Genomic DNA, 24,062 nt, shown 5'->3' on the forward strand with positions numbered 1-24,062 from the left:
TCAACCTAAACCGTGAATCCCCTAGACACCGCTACTTGCAATCGAAAATCCTACATCAATACCCGTCCCTGGGATCCGACCTTTACTTGCCTCTTTACTAATAGTAGAGTTGTTCGTGAAGTTATAAATATTGTTTTGGTCTAGGTGCTCCTAACGACAAGTAACCAAAAATTAAGCTCCAAGTGAGTCTGACCAGCTATGCTCGCACAGACTATTGGAAAAGAAGAAAGAGCTATCTACTACGTTAGTAAGAAGTTCTTAGAATACGAGTGTAAGTACACACCTCTCAAAAAGACATGCCTCGAGTGACAAAGAAGCTACGCCACTACATGCTTAGCTACTCGGTCAAAGTGTATTCGAAAATAGATCCCGTCAAATACGTCTTCGAGAAACCCGTTCTAAACGAACGTTTAGCAAGGTGGACCTTAATGCTCTCGGAGTTCGATATCAAGTACGTACCTCTGAAATTCATAAAAGGGCGCACCGTTGCCGAGTTTTTCGCAGATAATCCTATCAACGATACCCAAACAATAGACATGTGGTCATTTCCAGACGAGGATATCCTACAGACCAGTGTAGACTCTTGGGATCTTTATTTTCATGGGGCATCGAATTTAAGAGGATTTGGAATAGGAGTGTTGCTCATTTCTCCTGAAGGCGAGCATACACCACTTTCTGTCAAACTCGACTTCGAGGTGACGAATAATGCAGCAGAATATGAAGCTTGCCTCATTGGTCTACAAGCAGCAGTGAGTTTAGGCATTAAGAATCTTCGGGTTCACGGAGACTCATCCTTGATCATTAACCAAGTTATAGGATCTTGGAAAATTCGAAGTGAAAGTTTAGCAACCTATCAGGCTAGGATAGATCAATTCGCCCAATTCTTTAATTAGGTCACTTATCTACACCTGCCTCATGAAGAGAATCAATTTGCAGACGCTCTTACAAAACTTGCATCTTTGATTAATATGCCAGACAACATGGTGGAAATGCCTTTATGCATCGAACAGCGGTCAGAACCAGCCTATGTACACCTCCTTACAGATAAAGAAGAAAGCCCAGAGGAGCCTTGGTTCCAGGCCATTCTAAACTTCAAACTTAATGGTACATACCCACCGGATATGGATAAGAGGGGACAATGTGCAATACGCCTACCAGCCTCTTAATACCTCCTCATGCAAGGAGAATTGTACAAAAGAACACCTCTTGGTGTCGTCTTGCGTTGCCTAGATCATTCACAGGCACAAAAAGTGATGGAAGAAGTTCACGATGGAGAATGCGGTCCTCACATGAGTGGACCCATGATGGAAAAGAAAATCACACGTCTAGGATATTACTGGACGACAATGGAGTCGGATTGTATTAAATACGTCAGACATTGCCATAATTGCCAGATCTTCGGGAATGTGCAACATGTTCCTCCCTCGATGCTTTACACCATGACATCTCCTTGGCCATTTTCTGCTTGGGTAATCGACATCATTGGGAAGATCACTCCAGCCAGAACAGGAGGTCACTGTTTCATTTTGGTAGCTATCGACTATTTTTCTAAATGGGTCGAAGCAGCATCTTACACTAGTCTCACAGCCAAAAATGTGACAAAGTTCATACAAACCAATATCATCTGTCGATATGGTTGCCCACATGAAATCATCAGTGATAATGGATCACATTTCCAGGCCGAGACTGAGCAATTGCTAACCAAATATAAGATCAAGCACCACCATTCCTCGCCTTATTGACCTCAAACTAATGGCGCAGTAGAAGCAGCTAACAAGAATGTCGTCATGATCGACAATTATCGAGACTGGCCTAGCAAAATACCCTTTGCGTTGTGGGGATATCGCACATTAGTTAGGACGCCCACTGGGGCCACTCCTTTATATTTGACTTACGGGATGGAAGCTGTACAGCCAGTGGAACTAGAGATCCCGTCTCTACGCATTCTATTAGAAAGTCAAATTCCAGAAGCTGATTGGAAGAGAGATAGATATGATGAACTTGTCCTCTTGGACGAACGAAGGTTGCGCGCATTACATAATGTGCAGACATATCAGGCACGTATCAAACGAGCCTTTAACAAATGGGTTAAGCCCAGGAACATCAAAGAAGGAGATTTGGTGCTCAAATCAGTCAGAGCTCTCCTACCTATCGATCCACGAGGAAAGTTTAAGCCCAACTGGGCCGGACCTTTCTTAGTCAAGTCCATACTTTCGGGGGGTGCGGTTAAGATTATAGACCTAGATGGGAATGAATTTGCTAACCCTACCAACCTAGACCAATTAAAACGGTACTACCCTTAGCATAGGATAAAAACGCGCCTCGCGTAGCCCACGTGCCGCTCATGCGACATGAAATTAAACCGGCCCCTGGCCATCCAAAGCTTATGTCACTATGCTCTTGTATTTTGACATTTTTAAATCCTCATAATCATCAAATAAACTGAATTTTACTTTCCTTAGGAGTAAGTAAAGCACATGCTTATTTTTCTAAAGTTCCTTACAAGCTCTTGCTTCGAACCATTATTCTTTTACATTTACTTGAACTACGCACAGGGTTTGATTTCATTTTTTGTAATGAATACGTAGGCAATCCTTCACAGGATACAACCCATTATTATTTTAAAATGTAAATAGAAAGACATTTGCATTTGCATTTGAAATTCGACAAGAATAATAAAAGAAAATCATAACGGTTTCTTAACTAATTAATCTTTTATTCATTGTTCCATACATATTAATAATACGCCAAATACATAAAAATAATAATGCTGAAAATAAATGGTAGGCTAGGATTCTAAAAACCCCGCCATTTATTACAAATTAATAATAAATAATACTATAATAAATGACTAAGGCTATTCTTCCATTTTCCCTTTGCCTTTGTCACCCTTATCATACTTCTTGTCTCGACCACGAGCCGGTCGCTCTTGTGCCATCTCCGACCTAATCACCAACGGTCGTTCTCGCGGTCTAGCCTTACCATTTCGATCTATCACCATCTTCTCGGCAGAGGCGGTTTTCGGCTTTTTCGACGAACGCGCGACTCGGAATCCGGCCTCTTCTTCCGCTTCAGTCAAGTACTTTTGGTTCTCATTTGCTACTTCGCGGATTTTATAATCCACGGGCTCATGCTTCCTCAGCTTCTCACGTTCTTCGGGAGTACCGGCTTTTGTCCATTGCAAATATGAGTTCCTTTGGACACACCGAATTACCCATTCTCAACAAGACTTCGAAGTATGTGCCAAGGCAGTTTGAGGAACGGTATCCAACTTCGGAATTTTCTGCCTAAGGCCCACTTGCCTCATCAATCTCTCCGAAAAAATGCAAACCATGAATTACAATCCAGGGACACGAACTGACTGTGTCGGATCCAAAGATGAGACTCCAGTAACTGACCTGAGATGCCACCATGGCACAATCCATCGGATCAAGGGACCACCTTCACTTTTCAACTTATTTTCCCAGTAGTTGCATACCCGAGTGAAGTCCACCATATACAGCCTAGTCCTCATTGCAATTGATCGAGCATGATATCCTTGCACATTAACTGGGGGCTCGATCAACCGCAGTCGCTACATCAGCCAAACCTGCAAGCAAAAAAAAGAAAACGGGAATTAATACCCGTGCATCGACCGACAAAAAAAAAAACGAGAAAAAAAAAACGAAAAAAAACGAAAAGACAAGAAAAAAAAGAAACAAGAACGGTCGAAAAATGGTTCTTACCTACAAGATGATGGGACTTCCCAAATAAGGAAGCTCGCGGTTGGCCTTTCTATTATCCAAATGAAGAATGGTCTCCCCTAAGACTAGGCATGCTGGGCTCTTGCGCAGCTCTATTTGTTCCACTAGGCTAAGAACACGAGGATCCCCTCTCATCTCCTCATCAACATGCCCTCGAAGGACATAGCAATGCAGTAGACAAAACCCGAAGGCCCTGCGCCTCGCAACATCAGAAATAGTAGGGTCCTCACTATTTATAAATTGGTCAATAAAGTCAAACATGCAGACACCTTTTGAGGTCACAAGACGGTCTACCTCAGCCTTGGTCAATCCAAGCAAGTCCCTAAATTTACTTTTATATCCTTGCGAGCTTGAGGGTATAGCCGGTATATTTTCCGGGTCCCATCCTCCAACAACAGCTATTTCTTCGGGAAAAGGACAAATTTCGCCTCCAGGAAAGGCGAATACATGAAGATTCGGGTCCCAATACTCAAGACAAGCATCCAAGAAAGGCTTCACCACTTTCACTAATTTGAGATTAAAGTCGATCCTAAATTAAATGCACCCATATCGTGCTTCTCAATGTTTGTAAACTCATTCGTCCATTCCTTCAGACGGTTTTCAAAGGCATTCATAATTTTAAAATTTTTTGAGGGGATATGAGAATTTTTATGTAATAGACGGAAGAAGAAGAAGGAATTGTGTGAATAAAAGCTCACCCGAAGTCTCTATTTATACTATTCGCTGTTTCCTAAATTCTGTCGAGGACTGACAAACTGGAGAAACGACACAGCATCTGATGCGCCTCTTCGAAGAGTCGCAGCTCTTGATGCGCCTCTTCCCCAGGTCCTTTTCCGTGATTCTCAGCCGTGGATTTTTCCTTTTCTCCTCTTAGCTATGATTTCCTATTCCTATAGGATTTTAATTTGGTAATTTCGTCTAACTTACCAAGTTTTTTGTTTCCTAATTCTTTTCGGGTTCGCTTTTCGAGGCAAGGTCGACATTTTCGCCAAATGTGCACACTTACTCATTTTTATTTCTTTTCTTTTTTAGGGGAATCATTTCACTCCTCTTTTCAATACATTTCACACTTAGACATTTCTTTTAAATTTTTTTAGGGGGTAGCCCTCCCCACCATCTGGTCATTTGTCATTTCGCTCATTTCTGGGCATTTTCGCTCATTTCTGAGAATTTTTTTCGACATTTTGTCAGTTTCAGGCACATTTTATTTTTCCATTTTGCGCCAATTTAGACCACCTATATGCTACGTGTTTTATGTGTAAATTCTATGCAAATTCCGGCAGCATGACTGCACAAACCGTCACCTACCAAACCTGTTCTTTTAAGCTAACCTGCAGGAACATCAAACACCCACCAGCAAAGGCACTCAGGCCATTAGATACACAACCAAAAGAAAGTGTATACATCAAACTGGGGGCTCTCGCCCAAAACAAAGTCCGAAATGTCCAAGATGTACAAGATATACACAAGACAACAACAAAAAAGAAGGGCAGCTAGTCCTGGTCGCCACTTAACTCGGCTACGGTCGCCTCAAGAGCAGCGATCTCGGCGTCTCTAACCTCAAGGTCCCTTAGCAGACGAGCCGTCTCCTCCCGGGACTGCGCTAGCTCACGCTCTCTCTGCATACAAATGAAGGAATGCCTCATTTCAATAAAGTGTAGTAACATTTCGTTGCAACGAAATTTGAAATAAAATAAGAAAGGGAATGAGAGGTTAATACCTGTCGTCCCCGACCACCTACAAGTGCCTCGATGGCCGTAGTCCGCAGCCGGTTGACCACCCTCCACAATGCCACGTAGCGAGACGGTGCCACCTGCAGTCAAATAACAGAGAAGGTTAAAAAAAAAGAGAGAAAATGCATTCATATGCGATAAAATAATGAAGACAGCCTAAGCTGGAGGCTTACCCTCCTCACTAGGTGCTGCCACTCCTCCAAGCCAGCATCGGTCACCTCCTCGCCAAAGTCGCGGAGCTCCGAGATCGTCGTCATGCCCGCCACGTCAGTTTACTCGAGTGTCTCGGGGTAAGCTGGGGGCTCGACGCCTGCCACCTCGATCTCCTACAAGGTTCAAATGGCTCTTTATTTGACGATCATTCGTCATTTGTCAAATCTATTCAAAAACAAGGAAAAGGTAAAACACTTACCACGATCGGCCAGTACGCCAACCTCCGGTGAACGAACTCGGAGTACTCCTCGCCAGGAAGAAGGAGGGCGTCGCCACTAGCGTCAGCCAAGTCGGCCTCTCTCTCAGCCTCAGAAGGCTCCCTAAACATCGTCTGTGGAGGATCGATGGGAACCGTGAAGGTTTCACGAGAGCACTGCCGAGTCAAACGCTCGCCCAGGTACCACACAGGTCCCATGCACGTCCTCAGCAACAGCCGACTCGAGCTCCTGGGACGAAGGACCTCGGCCATGAAAGCTGGAGCGTCAGGGTAGTTCTCCCAAGGTCTAGGCACCCACTAAAATAAGGAAACAAGGGGTCATTCCTATGATCGACTCTAAGTGGGAGGGGGGGGGGGGGTCATTCTTATGATCACTTCTAAATAAAAGACAGAAAAGGAAAAGTAACCAGATAAGGATCAAAGGCACTTACGTCCTCCAACTTCAGGGCATTCATGCCCCTCCGAAAAACGTCGTAAGAAGAGCGCTGGCTCTTCCTACGGCACACCACTCAGTCCCTCACGATAGGGTACGCCCTCGGCTCAGGCTCCGTTCTCTTGGGCACGAAGCCAGGAAAGTAGGAGTACACCCACGCCTGTAGACAAGATAATCATTTATTTTTCTATAATAATGATCTTTCATAATTCAATAGCAATAAAACTGAAGAAATAATGATCTTTCATAATGCAAAAGAAAGGTTCATACCTCCAACAAGAGTCCAGGACCGACAGTAGCAGAAGAAGTCCCCTTCTCTATCAGCTCCGGACGTACCATGGCCCTTATGTAACGAGTGAGGACCGCAAAGCCAGGAGTAACCCAGTCCCAACGACCTAGGCTACTCAAGTTAAAAAGGAAGGGAAGGAGCTTCGTCGACAGCCTCTCCCCCTTGTCTGCGAGGTATATCGAAGACAAGAACCACCACAGCCACAGACGAGCCCTCTGCTCAACAGTGCAAGGAGGAGGAGGCACCATCCTCCCATCCATCCTCACCCTCTCCGGGGTCCTACCTGCAAAGTAGTCCCTGACGTAAGAACTCGACACCAACTCGGGAACGCTGGCAGCGCCTGCCGCCAGGTTCCAGCCGATCAGCCTCCTCGCCTCGCCCGAGTCTATTCTCATGGCCGTCAATGGCCACACCAAAGTCTCCTCTCAACACGACAGACCCGAGATCATGTCGTAGTCCTCCAAAGTCACCCCGACCTCTCCAAAAGGCATATGGAAAGTCGAGGTCATGTCCCAGTACCGATCAAGGAAAGCTCGAATCAGGCAAAGGTTAGCCCGTATCTTCCTTTCCGTAATCGCCCTCCAAGCTCCGACCAAAGCCCCGAAGGCTCCCAGCTCGACAATGGCCTTCTTCTCCTCCGACAGTCTCTCGAAAGCCTCCATCATCGTTGTGTAGCCGGAAAAGGACCTCATGTTCCCGACATCCTGTATCAATTCAATTCAAAAGCTATCTTTAGCACAAGACGAATGAGAAATGAAACGATAAATAAATACGAGAAGTTAATGGGAAATGACAGGTTCGAAACTTACCAAACTCCTCGCGGTCCAGTACGACATATGGCTCTCTGCCGCCCAAATGAGATGTCTACCATCCCATTTCTCGGCCCATTCGGGTGCACCCACAAGCTGGCGACCACCTCGTCTCACGTTGGCCCTCCTCGGGACCTCCTCAACCTCCTCCTCGATCTCCTCCTGCCTCTCTCCACCGACGAGAGCACGAGGTGGGTCGAAGTCCATGTCCATGGAGGCCCTCCCCGACATAGAACGCACATCACCTGCAAAATCAAGGTAGACAAGGCCGTGTCAAGCCATGACAGGCCTCTCCGAGTTCGTTTCAAGAATTTTCAAGCTCTAAAAGGGGATTTCCGGCCATCTTTGGCCATTTATTTCAAAACCCGACCACACACGTGGAAGGTTGGGGCAAGTCAAGTCGAAGTTCAAGCCTAGTTGCAGGTTTGAGTCAAAATTTCGACCGCATTTCGCTATAATAGCGATTATGCCCTAAAAAAGTGTACTGAAAGAGTTGTCACAAATCGAAAATTCGACATGATAGCAAGTTTACCCATTACACAAGGGTTCCAAAACACCATATTTCATCAAAAATGGACAATCCTAAGGTCATTTTCGAAGCGATTTTCGAAACAGCTGAGAAACCGTCTCATTTTTCGCCAAATGCTCAATACTTGACAAAAATGCAAAAAGTATACATGGTTATATTCCTAACATTGCCAATTATCGATTTCTAATGTCAATTTTTTCAAGCAAATTCATTTGAGGCGAAAACCCCAATTTTTCGACATTAAAGGGGGAAGAACCATAATTTTTCGGCCCTAATTCAAGCAAAAACGCAAATTTAAAGCAAGAATAAGATACATACCTCGATTAGTCATGATTTATGGCACGAATTGATCAAGTTTTGACGTATGTTGGTTGGAATTTGAGAGGAATTAATAAGAATTTTGTTTTGTATAAATGAAATAGAACACGGGTTTAGTCGTGTTTTTACCCAGACAGGGACAAGCCAAGGAAATGACGCAGCACTAGCTGTGCCCCTTCCAAATAACGTAGCTCTTGCTGCGCCTTTTCCCCAGCATCGTTCCAGCTCAAAAATTTGAAAATCCGTTATAAGTTAGTTATTTGTAGGCCCAAGTTTTGTGCGCCTTTTCTCCGACATCCTATATCTTATATTTAGTTCTTTTGGGCGTTCTTTTCGTCGAGACCCGCGTTATTTTTCTAAACGGACTGCCAAGCCGTCACATTTTGTTTCCCGGCAAGGAATTCTTTGAAGCCAGCTCACGGGCTTATCAGTTATTATCAGAATTTCGTTTGCAACAACCGAGCGGATTTCCAGCGGTGCTTGGGACGCGCCATTATCAGTCAAGCCTCTTCATTTTCCTCGATGGTGTTAAGACGCACCTTTTATCAATATATTTATATCCGAGTGAGAGTTCATGACAGCCAATGTACTTCTCAAGAAGCGGAGTTTGTTTGAAAGCAAACACAAGCAGATCTCCCAGGAATGATTCAATCCAGACAGAGTCATCCATATTTCTCCCCAGTGCAGCAGTATTTTGCAGTATTGATCTCTCAAGATTTCTTCCACGACTATCAAGATGTTCCTAGTCGTCGATATATGCTTCTCTAACAATATTTTGCAGTGTTTCTGTTGACAATTAAGACATTATATATTTCCCGAACAAGAGTTTGCTTGAGGACAGAGATAGGCAGATTCCCACAGTCAACATCTATATTTTCCCAGTGAGAGTGTGTTGGAGGATACAGACAGGCAGATTCTCCAGGTATGGTTTCTTCTTATGGCTGGTGAGCTTCCTTACGTAGTCTAATGGACTTTAAACAACCCTCCCCGATAGTCGACAGACTCTAAAATGTTCCCGACGACAGGTCCTTGGTTAAGTCCCCTTGAGCCGCCTCGCGTCGCCATAGTCGCCAGGTTGTAATCTTCGATTGACCTGATGGCTATATTTTAACCTTCGCCTTGTCCAAGCCTCAGTCAAAGTGGGGGCTCTGTAGATACCTCATTTCTACACCTTCCGCCAACCACCCAGTGATGATTAGGCCGCATGTTTGGTACGCGGAACGATTTATGACAGTCCGTAAGTTTATCGTCAAGTGATAGCTCAAACACTTGTGTCTATCCCTTGGTCGTTATCTACACGCCGATACGGTCGTTTTGACAGTAATTAGAGTTCATTTGGAGTCCGGGTCAAAAACCGCTTCATTTTCTAAGAAACCGTTTAAAATGCCGAGTCGGAATGTTCTAGATATTTATTCCTAAAATTAAATTTATATCTTTTGGCAAAATATATCTCATATATCATATTTTAGGGAATAAGGAAGTAGAGATCTACCGTAATTCCGTAATAGAAACGCGGAAATCTTTCTTCCGCATGAGGAAACCTCTGGGGAAATGACGAAGCAGGTGCTGCGCCTCTTGGAAGGACCACAGCAGCTGCTACGCCTCTTCTCCAGCCTGTTTTTGCTGTTTACGGAATATTTCAGTGATTTCTTTCCAAAGTTTGTGTCATTCCAAAATTCTTCACATTTTCTAGTATAAATAGAGACCTCCGGTCTCCATATTTTTCAGGCGAGTGTCCGCCCTTCTCTTCTCCCTTTACATTCTAGACCTTGCTCTAAGCATTCGACGCCTACATACTTGATCAATCGACCACGTAAGCTCAGATCTTTCTGAGTTCCAGTCATGTTGCATGATCAACCAATTTGACTACTACACATCAATTAATCAATTAATCTAAAATCCTCCAACGAGGGCACTTTCTACATAAATTCGACTCGAGCAATCACTAACGTTAACTTAGTCAATCTCGTTTTGTCAAACATGTAAGTCTGAGGGTGTAAATCCTATCTTTTTTTATTGTATTTTATTTTTGTACTCATTAATGTAAGGTTTACGTCAAAAGTATATATAAAACCGACTAGGAAAAACCCTTTTATCAAATTGTTTTTACGTAACAGCGGATACCAGACGTCGAGAAGAAACGCAGCAGCAGCTGCGCCTCTTCGAAAGGTAGCAGCTTTTGCCGCGCCTCTTCCAGAGGCTGCCGTTGCTCCTGCTCTTCTTCTTCTTCTTCCTCGGGTTTCTGTGGTTCCGTTCCTTTTGTTTTATTTTCTTACTTTCTTTCTTTCTTTTGTACATAAATCATGTTCAATAATTCCTTTTAATTATAACGTTTTATTCTCGACTTAAATCCCCTATAATTCGATATTTACGGGTTTTTGTCATTAAATTAAACCCGGATTTTAGAAACTCGATTTGTTCATATCAGGTTTCTGGGATTCGTTCTTTGATACATATTTCCTTGTTTAATTCCAGTTTTTCAAGTTCTATTCTATTTTCGAGTTCGTTCCTTTTATAATTCCTCCATCGTAAATAAATTCAATTCATTCTAATTCGTTTTGATTCGTTTTAATCCGTTTTCATCATTTTATGACGGTTCCAGATGTATTTAATATGCTAAACAACTTCAACTTGAGTATAAACATCAATAATTAATCGTAAATATACCAACGAACATTAACAAATAGCGGTTCTGACTTCACAGCCAGAGCTCAACTTAAGAATAGACGCAGGAATAGCTGCGCCTCTTCCAAGGGACGCAACAGATGCTGCGCCTGTTCTGAGATGATTTTTGTCCCTGAAATTTTGTTCTCGCTTTGACGTAGCCTTTAATTACGTGAGTAATTAACTTATAATCATAATATAACCCTTAATCTAACTTATTTTATTACTTTAATTTCTACCTTTTATTTTCCTCTCTCTTTTATCTTCAAAATTCCGTCTTAAGTGTACTTTTGACGCAAATCAATTTAACCTTTGTAATTCATTTGTAATCCTTATTTATTTATCGTTTTTGTTTATGTAAGATTTATTTGCTTGTCTCACACATGCAATCAATTTCTAACTTTCAATTCGACATTATTAATTGCTAAATTACATGTTAACCGACATAGTTTAATTCACATGCTAGGATTAATCTGTGGATGTTGCATTGTATACATATAACCGACAACATATCAACCATGAAGAACTTCCCCAATCATTGGTAGAGGCCGCTATCGATGCGGGCGAGATTAGGTGTTCGATTAAAGAGCTTCCTAATACGTACCCTCACCACTTACTCCAGATCTATGTGAACATCCGTGTTCATTGTCATCCAGGAGAGTCATTCTAGACATAGAAGGCTAAGGGTAACGAGTTCTTAGTTTTCATGTCATTACTTTGTGTCTTGACATGACACGAGGAATTCGAACGGTTCCAATTTCCCATAAAAATTGGTGGCGACTCCACAAATGCAGGCTTATAAAACCTTTCACCGGTTTCAATGCCTCACAAATCGGTAACGGCCCATGACGTGCTTTGGCTATCCAAGGTTCCGTGGGAGAAGTGCCGCCGCCTTAAACAATCACAAACGCGCGGGTACGCGGGGCGCGGGTGGCCCATGTCCACAACAACCCCTCTTATGGCGGGTTCCACAAGGGGCAAATCAAGGGCGTGAAGCCACTCCCGTTGTGACTCCACTCAGCCGAGGACGCACCTCACAATCATAGTCCAACCATCACATTTCCAATACTCTAGAATAAAATCAACAACAATATTATCACATCAATTAAATCACAACATCAATCTTAAATCAATTACAGAATCAACTGAGTAGGGAAACCCTACCTTGGCATAAATCCGATCACGAGTCAACAAGGAAGCTCGAAGTGCTCTTCTACGAATTCTGCACCTAACAACAATCATACAATCCAATCACAACATGCAAACAACCCCTTTCCCCAAATTCCAATCACTAGGTTAAACCCCTAAAAGATAAAACTGACAAAGCCATAAGACTAGCCATTTACCGATAGAATCAACGCAAGAGAGAAATGAACAAAGACTCACGCACAATCAACGATCTTGGGAGAGATTAAAGATGATTAGAGTTACGTAGGAAATTTTTAGGTTTTGTTAAAAGTGAAGAGTGAAACAGTAAATCGTAATTTATAACTCCAATCATTTTTAATCAAACCGCGGAAATAATTCCCATCAGACTGGATAATCGGTCGAGTATTGAGTATACTCGGCTGAGTATCCCTTACTCGATCGAGTATTCCTATACTCGGCCGAGTATTCCTGTACAATAGCCTGGCCAGAAACACACGACGCATTACTCGACCGAGTAAGCCCAATTCGGCCGAGTAATAGGACGTAGAAAAACATAGTATTACAGTTTAAGACCAACGAGCGATGGCCAACCCAATAGCAACGCATGCTGCATTGGGTGACACAGGCCTGAGGTGTGTGAGGCAGGCTGCGTTGCTAGACGCAGGCTGCGTTTTCGTCTACCGTCGTCGTCTCTAGTTACTTCAAATGGTGTTCGTTACTCTTGAAAATTTCTCTCCCCCATACTTAAGTTCTCCTTCATCCTTCAAGAGTTTCCGTTACTCTTTTTCCATCAAGATCTTGGTACGTTTCCCCATGCACAACTACGCCTACTAAACCTCCACAAGAGCATTAATAACTTCAAAATAATTTTTGATACAAATGATTTCATTGTAATGCGATAAAAGACAAGGAATTAAATGACGTGAATTTCAATGCTAGCTATGAAAACGGTAAATTCTAAACTAAAGAGAGTGTATTTACAATTTTTGCCGTTTATTTAATGTCGATGGCTCGAGTTAATGCTTCATTTACATCAATCTTGATAGATAGGATCTTCCAAAGTGATCTCTTCAAACAATTTTGTTTCCATCCCATCATGGTAAGCCTTGAGCCTTTGTCAATTTTCCTTTATCGTCTTCCCTAAGCTTGGGTTTTTGACTTCAACCACTCATGAGGGTAGATCTTTCTTACGATGTATGGTCCGAACCATCTTGACCACAATTTCCCGGTGAACAACTTGAGCCGATTTTGAAAAACAAGGACCTTTTGATCTTCCTTGAATTCCTTACTACTAATCATTCGGTCATGCCATATTATTACTTTTTCTTTATATATGGCTGCGTTATCATAAGAGTCAAGACGAATTTCCTCTATTTCTTGGAGTTGTAGTTTTGTGGACAGGGGCCCATCCACGCCGCGCGCACCCGCGCGTTGTAGTTTTGAGGCGGCGACACTTCTCCAACGGGACCTTGGTTTGCCAAAGCACGTCATGGCCCATCACCGATTTGTGAGGCATTGAAACCAGTGAAAGGTTGAATAAGCCTGCATTTGTGGAGTCGCCACCAATTTATTGTGGAAAATTGGAAACCGTTCGAATACCTCGTGCCATGTCAAGATACAAAGTAATGACATGAACACTAAGAACTCGTTACCCTTAGCATTCTATGTCTAGAATGACTCTCGAGATGCCAATGGACACGGATGTCCAGAGATAACTGGAGTAAGGGGTGAGGGTACGTATTAGGAAGTTCTTTAATTCGAACATCTAATCCCGCCCGCCTCGATAGTGGCCTCTACTAATGATTAGGGAATTCGTTCATATTTGATATGTCATCGATGTAATGCATGCAATGCAACAAACATGGATTAATCCTAGCATGTGAAATTAGACTATGTCGGTTAACACGTGTTTTAGCAAACAGTTTGGTCGAAGTAAATGTTAGATTCAATACATGTGAATGCCATACAATTAAATCATATATAATAATAATTAAGATAAATGAATTACAATAATTAAAATTACAAAAATTACACGCTTTATTTGATCTACGTCAAAAGCACGCTCAAAGACAGGATTTCGAAGAAGAAAATAAAAGGAAAATAAATTTAGAATTAAAATATGAAAACATGTCAGATTAGAGGTGATAATATGAATAATAGGTTATTTAAACCGTAATTAGGAGCTACGTCAAAGTGAAAAAGAGTTCAGAGGTAAAGACCAACCCAGAACAGGCGCAGCATCTGCTGCGTCCTCTGGAAGAGGCGCAACACTTCATGCTGAAAGATCATAGATCTCAATTAGACTCTCTAATTAAAAATATATTATCTCAAAATATGTTATTTTAGTGATCTATGTAACATACATGCTAATATAAAAGCATAATAATAAAGATTAAGGAAAAAACAATTTCCTTACATTGATTTTGATGGTAATAAGGGCACAATCAAGATCTCCTATCTTGATTGTTCTTGAGCTTAAAACAAAGGATGATCCTCCTTACTAAATCTTCAAAGACAATATCTCCTAAAAATGTGCACCCAAGAACAAATACCCAATATCCTACAAATATTAACTAGATATTTGATAAGATATACCGTTGATAATATGTGTAATATTACTAACAATCTTAATAATTATTTTTATTTTTACTAACAACTTAGTAAATGATTTTTATTATTTTAGAGAGAAGAACTTTCTTACACTTTCTATCACATGCAAAATATAAGAGTGAAGTGTAAAATGAACAAAATGATAGAGAGTATAAGGAAGGGGGAAAACCGGTTGGGGTGAGAGGATGAATGGAGTGTTTTCTTTTCTTATTTTAATATGCCCAATGGTGCATAATTTAGAAAAGAACAAAAGCATTTTTGGGAAGAAAAATGTGTAAGTGGAATTATTGTGTTTAAAGCTACACACAATCCCATTTACACGATTTCCATGACCCATTTACGGGTTGAAATCGGTTCTTATATTTGTCGTACAAATACGTATAACTTTACTTTAAACATCGTTTTATATTTAAATGCTTCCCGATTAATTTTGTCCAAAACACTCCGTAAATATACGTGTACCACTACACATATTATTTACGTACTAATATTAATCACATTAATCAATTAGTACAATTTTAGTGAATTAACAATTAATTAACTAAAACCCGTCTCATAAAATTTATTATTTAATTATCCCATAATTAAATAATAACTGCCGCGCCTCGTGTTCGCAACTCGAAATATCTCTAAAAAATAATCGACTAACCTATTAGTCAATAAATCAAGGGACTAAATAAATTGTATCTCATACAATTAATTAGTTGTCAATTGGGGTTTGTTCCTTTAGGTGTGACCGAAAGATGTCAGTTGATTACCGCCGTCTCACGACAATAACGTCAAACTCTAGTCAGCCAACCGTTATCGATTTACGTTAATCAACTGACGAGGATCAAATAAAATAAATATCCTGATGATATTCCTTTAATGAGATTTAATATGTAAACGCACTATTGTGGAGGACACTAACTCCAACAATCTCCCACTTGTCCGACACAAGTTGTGCGCTACCAATTCTCTTGTCCGTTTTAATCTCCCACTCAATGCAAGGTGTCTTTCAGGTCGCACTTGCACAGGAACATATCGCGAGTGGTTTTCTCGATCGGGAGTGTGACTACATGACCGGAAAAATCTCCCACAGATTACTTCCGAGCGTGGCAACGCATTTATAGTCACAACTCCTCGAGTGGCCTTGAGATATAGTTACCCAACGTGGGTGGACAATTCCTGTATGCCCTATCTATCTTTGCTCAATACAGATCATCATGACTCAGAAGATGCCCTCTGGCCTCCTTTCACGGTACGACCTAGGACAAAAACCAAAGTCACTCAGAAACTGCACTGACTTGGATAATAGTCTCCAGTCAAAAGAATCGACTCATAGGAACATCTTAGAGATCCCTGCCATGACCAGGCGTCTATAATAGAACTTAGGGACTCTCTAAATGGTCACTGTCCGGCAAAGTGTCACACACTCTGCCTATGTAATCGACTAGTAATCACGTATGACCTCATGGTGTTGAACAACCATCAATCGACTTACAATCTAGTCACTCCGAGACGTCACCTCATTAAGTGACTAGGGATAAATACAATGTTCATCTTATTCACTTGAATAGTGTTCAACGTTGTCTCCACAACTTATTTAGATAAACAAGGGATTAAAAATTTAGTCACACTAAATAAAAGATTCATAAATGAATGCTTAAACAATGAATGCGATTATCATATATATATATATATATATATATATATATATATATATATATATATATATATATATATATATATATATATATATATATATATATATATATATATATATATATATATATATAAAAGATACACTATCCAATTATTACATATCCATAATCTAAAGAAAATCTGGTACTCGTCTCAATCCCATTGCGACAACATGACCATCATGCTTAGCCTTTGATAAAGGCTTGGTTAAAGGATCAGCAATATTATCGTCTGTCCCAACCTTACAAATGTCAATTTCCTTCCTTTCCACATAATCTCTAATTACATGGTATTTCCTTTCAATGTGTCTCGATTTGTTACTAGACTTCGACTCTTTGGCTTGAAAAATAGCTCCACTGTTATCACAATATAGAGTGATCGGATTTTTGGCGGAATGGACTACTCCTAGTCCCTCCATGAATTGCCTAATCCAAACAAAATTCCTTTGCGGCCTCGGTGACCGCAAGGTACTCAGCCTCTGTTGTAGAATCCGCGGTAAGGCTTTGCTTGAAGCTCTTCCAGCAAACAGCTCCTCCATTTAGCATAAACACATAGCCGGATTGGGATTTCATATCATCCCGGTCGGTTTGGAAACTTGCGTCCGTGTAACCTCTTACACGCAACTCAGTTTCTCCTCCAAACACTAAGAACGAATCCTTAGTCCTTCTCAAGTACTTAAGGATGTTCTTTACGGCTATCCAGTGACTCTCACCAGGCTTGGCTTGATAACAACTTGTCATGCTCAAGGCATACGCAACGTCGGGACGAGTGCAAATCATAGCATACATGATAGACTCAACATCGGAAGCATATGGGACGGTCTTGATGTGACCAATATTTGAGCAAATTTAGTCCCCGAATTAGCCTCGTTCCTATGCGTTTTAGTGCATAATTGGGTCATTTAATATCTTTAGTCCTTTGTTTCGCATATTCTTTGAGGTTTTGTTTCCTTGGTAGGAGAGGAGTGCAAACCTTGCATTTTCATGGCAAAATGGAGCTAAATTGATCGAATCTAATGACCAAGCATCAAAGTGAAGACAAGACTAGAAGGCCTATATAAATAATGTAGTAGATGGGCAATGATGAAGAAGATCCTTGCATCTCCGACAAGATCCTTGAGGATTGTTGGAAGAAGAAAAGAAAAAAAGAGGAAGAAGCTTGCTGGACTACAATCCGCCTGTCGCAGCCTCGGGGCGCTCGTCCAAGATCTCCACAATCCGCCGTCCCACCTCCCTGTCCGCTCGTCCTGCACCACTACAATCCGCTCGTCCCGACCCTTTGGCCGCTCGGATTCCTGCCCAGTACAGCACGTCTCTTCCTTGTTCCACTCGGGATGCGCATATTTCTGAAAGACTTGCAAAAAGGAGACTAGCATCTTCCTTCGAGAGGAGAATTTCCTCAACTTTTCTTAAGAGTCTTAATCGTCATTTAAGCCCTTAGTAACCCTAATTTATGTACCTAATCCTCACTATAAATACCCCATTGTACTAATTAGATGAGAATCAATCCTTAATATTATTTATGTTCTTCCTAATCTCATTTTAATCTTGTAATCAACTTTTAATTAAGCATTAATACAAATCTCATTTCCTTAATTTCTCTATTGTTCATCATTTATTTTGGGTAATTGAAGTTTATTTGGGTATTATTGGGAGATTGACAACCTTCCATCAATCATCAAGTACTTCTATTATTCTTTGCTTATCATTTTGGAATCATCATTAGGTATAATTCTCTTAAACCTTGTTTTAATTATTGTTAATCATTTCCATTCATTCATCATGTTTTGCTTTGTTAATATGATTGACAACCTTGTTAGCATGTTAAACTTGATAATGAGTGAGTAGTTTCCTTAGCTAGGGTTAATGGGGAATTAGGGGAAACCAACATGGGGGATGATTCATGCTTAATCTAATATATTCACATAATTTATATGCTTGCTTGTTGTGATCTCAACTTATGCACATGTTATGTTTGATGAAATGCGAGCCTATGAATCCTTGCATTTATTACCCATCACTTACCTTTTCAATGAGACTTGTAAGACATAAACTAACTCGAGTCTCACTAGACCATGCATATAGTTGAGTAGGGAGGATTAAGTCGACTTGTAGGTGTTGTACAATCTAATCGATTAGGCTCCGGGACCCAAACCTTCCTAGGATTGTAAGATATAAACCAACTCGATCCTATCACAACAATAATTGCTTGCTTATAATTTGAGAATATGTTTGTATGATCAATTCCCATGAATCCCCTATGAATCCATGACACCCTAGTGATTTTAATCAATTGTTTACATCTCATTTTAATCATCTTGCTTGTTTATTTACATTGTTATTTAGTTTAGTGATCTTCTTATTTCAACCCAAATTGTGACACCCTTAGACACTACTACTTGCAATCGAAAATCCTACATCAATACCCGTCCCTTGGGATCCGACCTTTACTTACCTATTTACTAATAGTAGAGTAGTTTGTGAAGTTATAAATATTTTTTGGTCTAGGTACTCCTAACGACAAGTAACCGAAAACGATAGTCCGACCAAAAATGGCGCCGTTGCCGGGGACGGTGTTAACTTGATTTGATTTTTTTTATTGTTCTTAGTTGTGTCTTTCTTTGCCTTGGGGAACTAAAACTCCTCAAGGTTTGTTCTAATTGTTTTCAAGTTGTTTGATATTTTGCATGTCTAGAAGATCACAAGGTAACTTGTTACCCATTGATCACAAAATTGAAAGAACTTTGACAACCAATAGAAGACTTGCTAGAAATACTTTGAGAGGTATTGGTGAGGTTGTATATATTCATCCAAATACTATTGAGTTCATCAACCCTTTTGCAAGAGAAGGAGAGGAGAACCCAACACAAAACCCACCACAAAATCAACCCACAATGCCTAAATTTTCATCACATTCCGTACCAACCGAGGAGAACCTACCCAATGGTACTCCCACACCACAACACTTGACCGAAAATTTCATTGCAAAATCCGCATTTATCCAATTAGTCGAAATAAGCCAATTTGGGGGGATGCCTAGTGAAGACCCTCATTCTCACATGGAGACTTTTTGTGACTATTGTGATGCGATTTCACAAACCGGAGTGACTCAAGACCAAATTCGATGGGTCTTATTTCCTTTTTTTCTAATTGGTACCGCGAAACAATGGTTAAAGAGCCTTCATAAGGCTACTCTTGGTATTGACTCTTGGAAGAAATTGGCTCTTGCTTTCTACAAAAAGTTCTACCCTCCGGAAAAGACTAACATGCTAAGAGCCCAAATCACGGGTTTTAAACAAAGGGACGAAGAATCTTTGTATGAAGCTTGGGAGCGATTCAAAGGAACTTGTCGCTCATGTCCTCATCATGGACTTAGCGAGTGGTTCTTGGTACAACAATTTTGGAATGGTCTTTATGAAGACTCCCGAAACATTCTCAACATGGGATCAAATGGTATGTTCACCGAAGTTGACGTTAATCAAACTTGGAACAAGATTGAGGAAATGGCGGTCCATAATTAACAATATAGTAGACCTTGGAAGGCAACTAGAGGAGGAAAGCATGAAGTGGACTCTATTACTCAATTGGGTGCTCAACCTAGTGCTCATATTGATACCATTAATTTGAAGTTTGAGAAGGCTATGGCTAAACTTGAAGAAGCCTCCAAATCACCTAAGCAACATGTTAATGTCATGGTTGCATCTTCATCAATTCCAAGTGGAATATGTGAGAATTGTGGAACTTTGGGACATGACCAAAGTGAATGTAGGGGAACAAGTGAGCAAGTGAATGCTTTTCAAGCATACAAGAGTGGTACCCCTTATTCCAACTATTACAATGAAAACACCAAATTCTATCCAAATCTCTCATATAAAAGCCAAAATGTTCAAAACCCTCAACCAACATACACCCCACCTCCAATGAGAAACCAAAATCAAAGACCCTTTTACAACCAAAACCAAGGTTTCCAAAATCAAACTCCATACACTCAATCAAATGACCAAGGTTTTGATGTTCAAAAAGCGGTCCTCCAAATGCAAAAGAACCAACAAGAGTTTTTCACTCAAATGTAAAAGGATAGCCAAGCAAAAGACATCACCATTAACAACATACTAGCTCACACAAAGATGTTGGAGACTCAAATGTCTCAATTAGCATCTTCAAGTTCACAAAGACAAAAGGGGCAATTACCACTTCAAGGTAATCCCCCAAGACAAGAATCGGTGAGTGCCATCCATTTGAGGAGTGGTACAAGGTATGAAGGGCCGAAGAAGCCCGTTGATGAAGAGGTTGTGAATGCTAGTGACAAGGAAAGAGTTGTTGAAAACTCTAAAAAAGAAGAACCCACCATTCAAGAAGTTTCAAAGAAGGATGAAGAGAAGGCCAAAGAAAAGGAGCCTATTAAGATTAGACTTCCATTCCCGAGTCGTCAAGCTAAGCCTAAGTTTGATGACCAACTTGGAAAATTCATGGAGATTGTGAAGAATTTAGAAGTCTCAATTCCATTTACGGAATTAATCAATCATGTTCCGGCCTATGCAAAGGAAAGATATCCTTACAAAGAAGAAATCAATCCGGAAGCTTGAGACTATTGCTTTTACTAAAGTAAGTAGTGCTATTCTTTAAGGAAGTTCACCTCCAAAGCTCAAGGATCCGGGAAGTTTCTCCATTTCATGCACTATTGGAGACACCACGATCAACAAAGCTTTATGTGACCTTGGGGCGAGCGTTAGTGTCATGCCATATTCGGTAAGCAAGAGGCTAGGAATGGGAGAACTCAAATGCACCAACATCACGCTTCAAATGGCGGATAGATCAACAAAGACACCTTTAAGGGTATGCGAAGATGTTCCCGTAAGAATTGGAAAATTCTTCATCCCGGTGGATTTTGTAATTTTCGACATGGAAGAAGACTCCAACATTCCTATTATCTTAGGAAGACCTTTCTTGCACACCGCGGGAGCGGTGATCGATGTAAAACATGGAGAGCTCACCCTTGAAGTGGGAGATGAAACCATCACTTTCAACCTTGACAAGACTATGAGAGCTCCACGATTGCACGAGCCATGTTTTATGGTTGATCACTATAGCCGGAAAGATGATAGGAAGAAGTTGGAATTTCAGTGGAAGAAGAAAGTGGATGATGCTCCATCAAAAGAGCAAGGAAATTGCAATATTGAGAGCTTGAAAAGCTCACCCATGACAAGTGAAGAAGAAGGCCTCATTGGCCAAGACAAGAAAGAAGGAGAGTTGTCTTCATAAACTCAAGACATTTTTAGTGATCAAGTGGATGAAGTATGCGGCTTTGGGATGATGAGTTTGAAGGGATATTCAATCCTTATATTGGTAAAGCTATGGCCCAATACCATCATGGAGAACAACAAGTGCAAAGGTCTATTGAAGATCTTTATCATGACAACGAACAAGCTTTCGATTACTTCTCCAAGGTGTTGAGTAACATCAACAACACCTTGAACATGCCCCCTTGACATCTCATTATTAGATGAGAGTTTGGTGGAGTCCTCCCTAAACCACCATTTGTAAATATTCTAACTCCCTAACTTGTATTTCAATTATTGTATTGCATTTTTGTCATTTTTGGATTTACATTTTTTATGCCTTGATCAAGATTTTCATCATTTTGAGAGAAGTGAGGGAGGGACTTATGAGTTTATTGATGTGTAGTGCTTTGCCTTAGTGTGGGGATAGCAATTGCCTAGGCTATTCATGCCTTTGTAGTGCCCCCACAATGAAGAACACAAGAATTGAAGAATAAAATGACACGGGTTACGAAGCACCCACGGATGGATCTGAATCCGTGTGGTCGAGGAAGAATCCGAGCGGGCCAAAGGATAATCCGCTTATCTTGAAAGAACCCGAGCGTCCAAGAGGAAAGACGCTCGTCTTGTGAAGCTGCATAAAATATTTTGGGTCTGACTGTGAATCCGAGCGTCCCAGCAAGGAATCCGCTCGTCTCAGTCAGGACGGTCGTCCAAGAATAAAGACGCTCGTCTTTTTACTGCTAAAATTTGGGATTTTCACTGGAAAGGAATCCGAGCGTCCTAAGCCAAAGACGCTCGTCTCAGCTCAGGAATCCGCTCGTCCTTCCTGCAATCCGCTCGTCCGATGGCGACTTTTTCTGAACCCAGAAATTGAAGAATCCGAGCGTCCCGATACTGAAGCCGCTCGTCTCCCTCTGCAATTCAAAAACAAACGGGTCTTTTAAACCCTCCTTTCTCATTCATTTTCATTATTTCAAAACACAAACACTACCCAAAACCCCAAAACCCCAAAACCCTCATCCCCTCCATCAACAAAAACCAATATTCTCAACCAAAATCAACCACATCAAATCCAAACTTCCTCATAACAAAAATTAATCACTCCTTTAGCAACAACAAGTGATTCAAACACCAAAATCTTCAAGTTTTGAGTCGATTTTTAGGATACAAGACAACCTTCATCTATCCTAAATCGATTTGGGCATTACTAAAAATTGAAGATTTCAATCTTTCATTGGTGTTACTAAGAAAAGGAGTATAGCAAGAACAAAAGGTGGAAACAAGGCACCCTAAAAGAAGATACTTTCTAAGAGGCAATAAGCTCTTCAAGACAAACAAGCATCAAAGGCATTGGTAGTCCATAATGCAAGGTTGGAGATTCAAGAACAAAATCCTCCTATGGAAGCTACTACTTCTACCACTCCGGTCATTGAACAATTATCCGATTATCCGGAGGTAATTTTCACTTCCGACTCCCATTGGAAGAAATTTATTCTCTTTGCTAAGAAAACCATCATGTCTACTAAGTTCATTTGTGAAGATGCATTGTCAAAATTGGGTGTTCTTGAGCAAACTAAGACATTTTTCGAGTCTATGGGGTTGAGTAAATTGTTTGCAATGCAAGAATTGACATACTCCTCCCTCACCTTAGAGTTTTTGAGCTCTTTGAAAGTCACCAAGGTGGAGACCCTAACCAATATTGAGTTTCGTCTCGAGAATGTTGATAGAAAATTGTCTTATGACGAAATTGGTAAGATATTTGGCCTTAGTAATAGCCCGAAATACACAAAGAAGCCTACCAAGTATGACCTCGCTCCTCTTCGGATGGCCATTTCCGGAAAGAAATTCGTATCTTATCATGATTGTCGTGCTCTCTTAGTCCATCATCCGGGCATTAGAGTATGGCATAAGGTCATTGGGAATACTTTGATAGCTAGGAAAGGCACAAATCATCTTACCAAACTTGATTTTATTCTTCTTAAGTCGGCTTTGAACATTGGGAGAGAGTTTACCAAGCCATACAATGCTTTACGACTTTTGATTGATCGATGGCTTAATGTTGATTGTGGCAAAGAAGGTACGGCCTTTATTACCAATGGAGGATTAGTTACCTATTTGGCTAAGCATTTTAACCGGGATTTCAACAAGAATAACACTTATACACCGGTAAAAGGAGGCCATATTATCGATTTTCCCACCATGATTCTAAAGTTCAAATGGGTCAAGAACGACACTCTTGACAACAAATTTGGGTGGTTGACAAATGAAGCTAGATCCTTCACATTGCCTAGCAAAATTTATCGCTTGAATGTTCATAGACCGAATTACCTTCTCCCACTCTCCGAAGAGACCGAATACATCATTCAACACCAAGGGGAAGAAGTTGCCGAG

General features: G+C 41.0%; 1 non-coding gene across 1 annotated transcript; it reads right to left on the minus strand.

Moving 5' to 3' along the window:
* Nucleotides 1–19,655: 19,655 nt before the first annotated feature.
* On the minus strand, nt 19,656–19,762 carry LOC141603107 (small nucleolar RNA R71). The gene has a single exon (XR_012525002.1). It is a non-coding gene; the product is annotated as a small nucleolar RNA R71 (small nucleolar RNA).
* Nucleotides 19,763–24,062: the final 4,300 nt, after the last annotated feature.

Source organism: Silene latifolia, chromosome 9 (assembly GCF_048544455.1).
Source record: "Silene latifolia isolate original U9 population chromosome 9, ASM4854445v1, whole genome shotgun sequence".
NCBI classification, from domain to species: Eukaryota; Viridiplantae; Streptophyta; class Magnoliopsida; order Caryophyllales; family Caryophyllaceae; genus Silene; species Silene latifolia.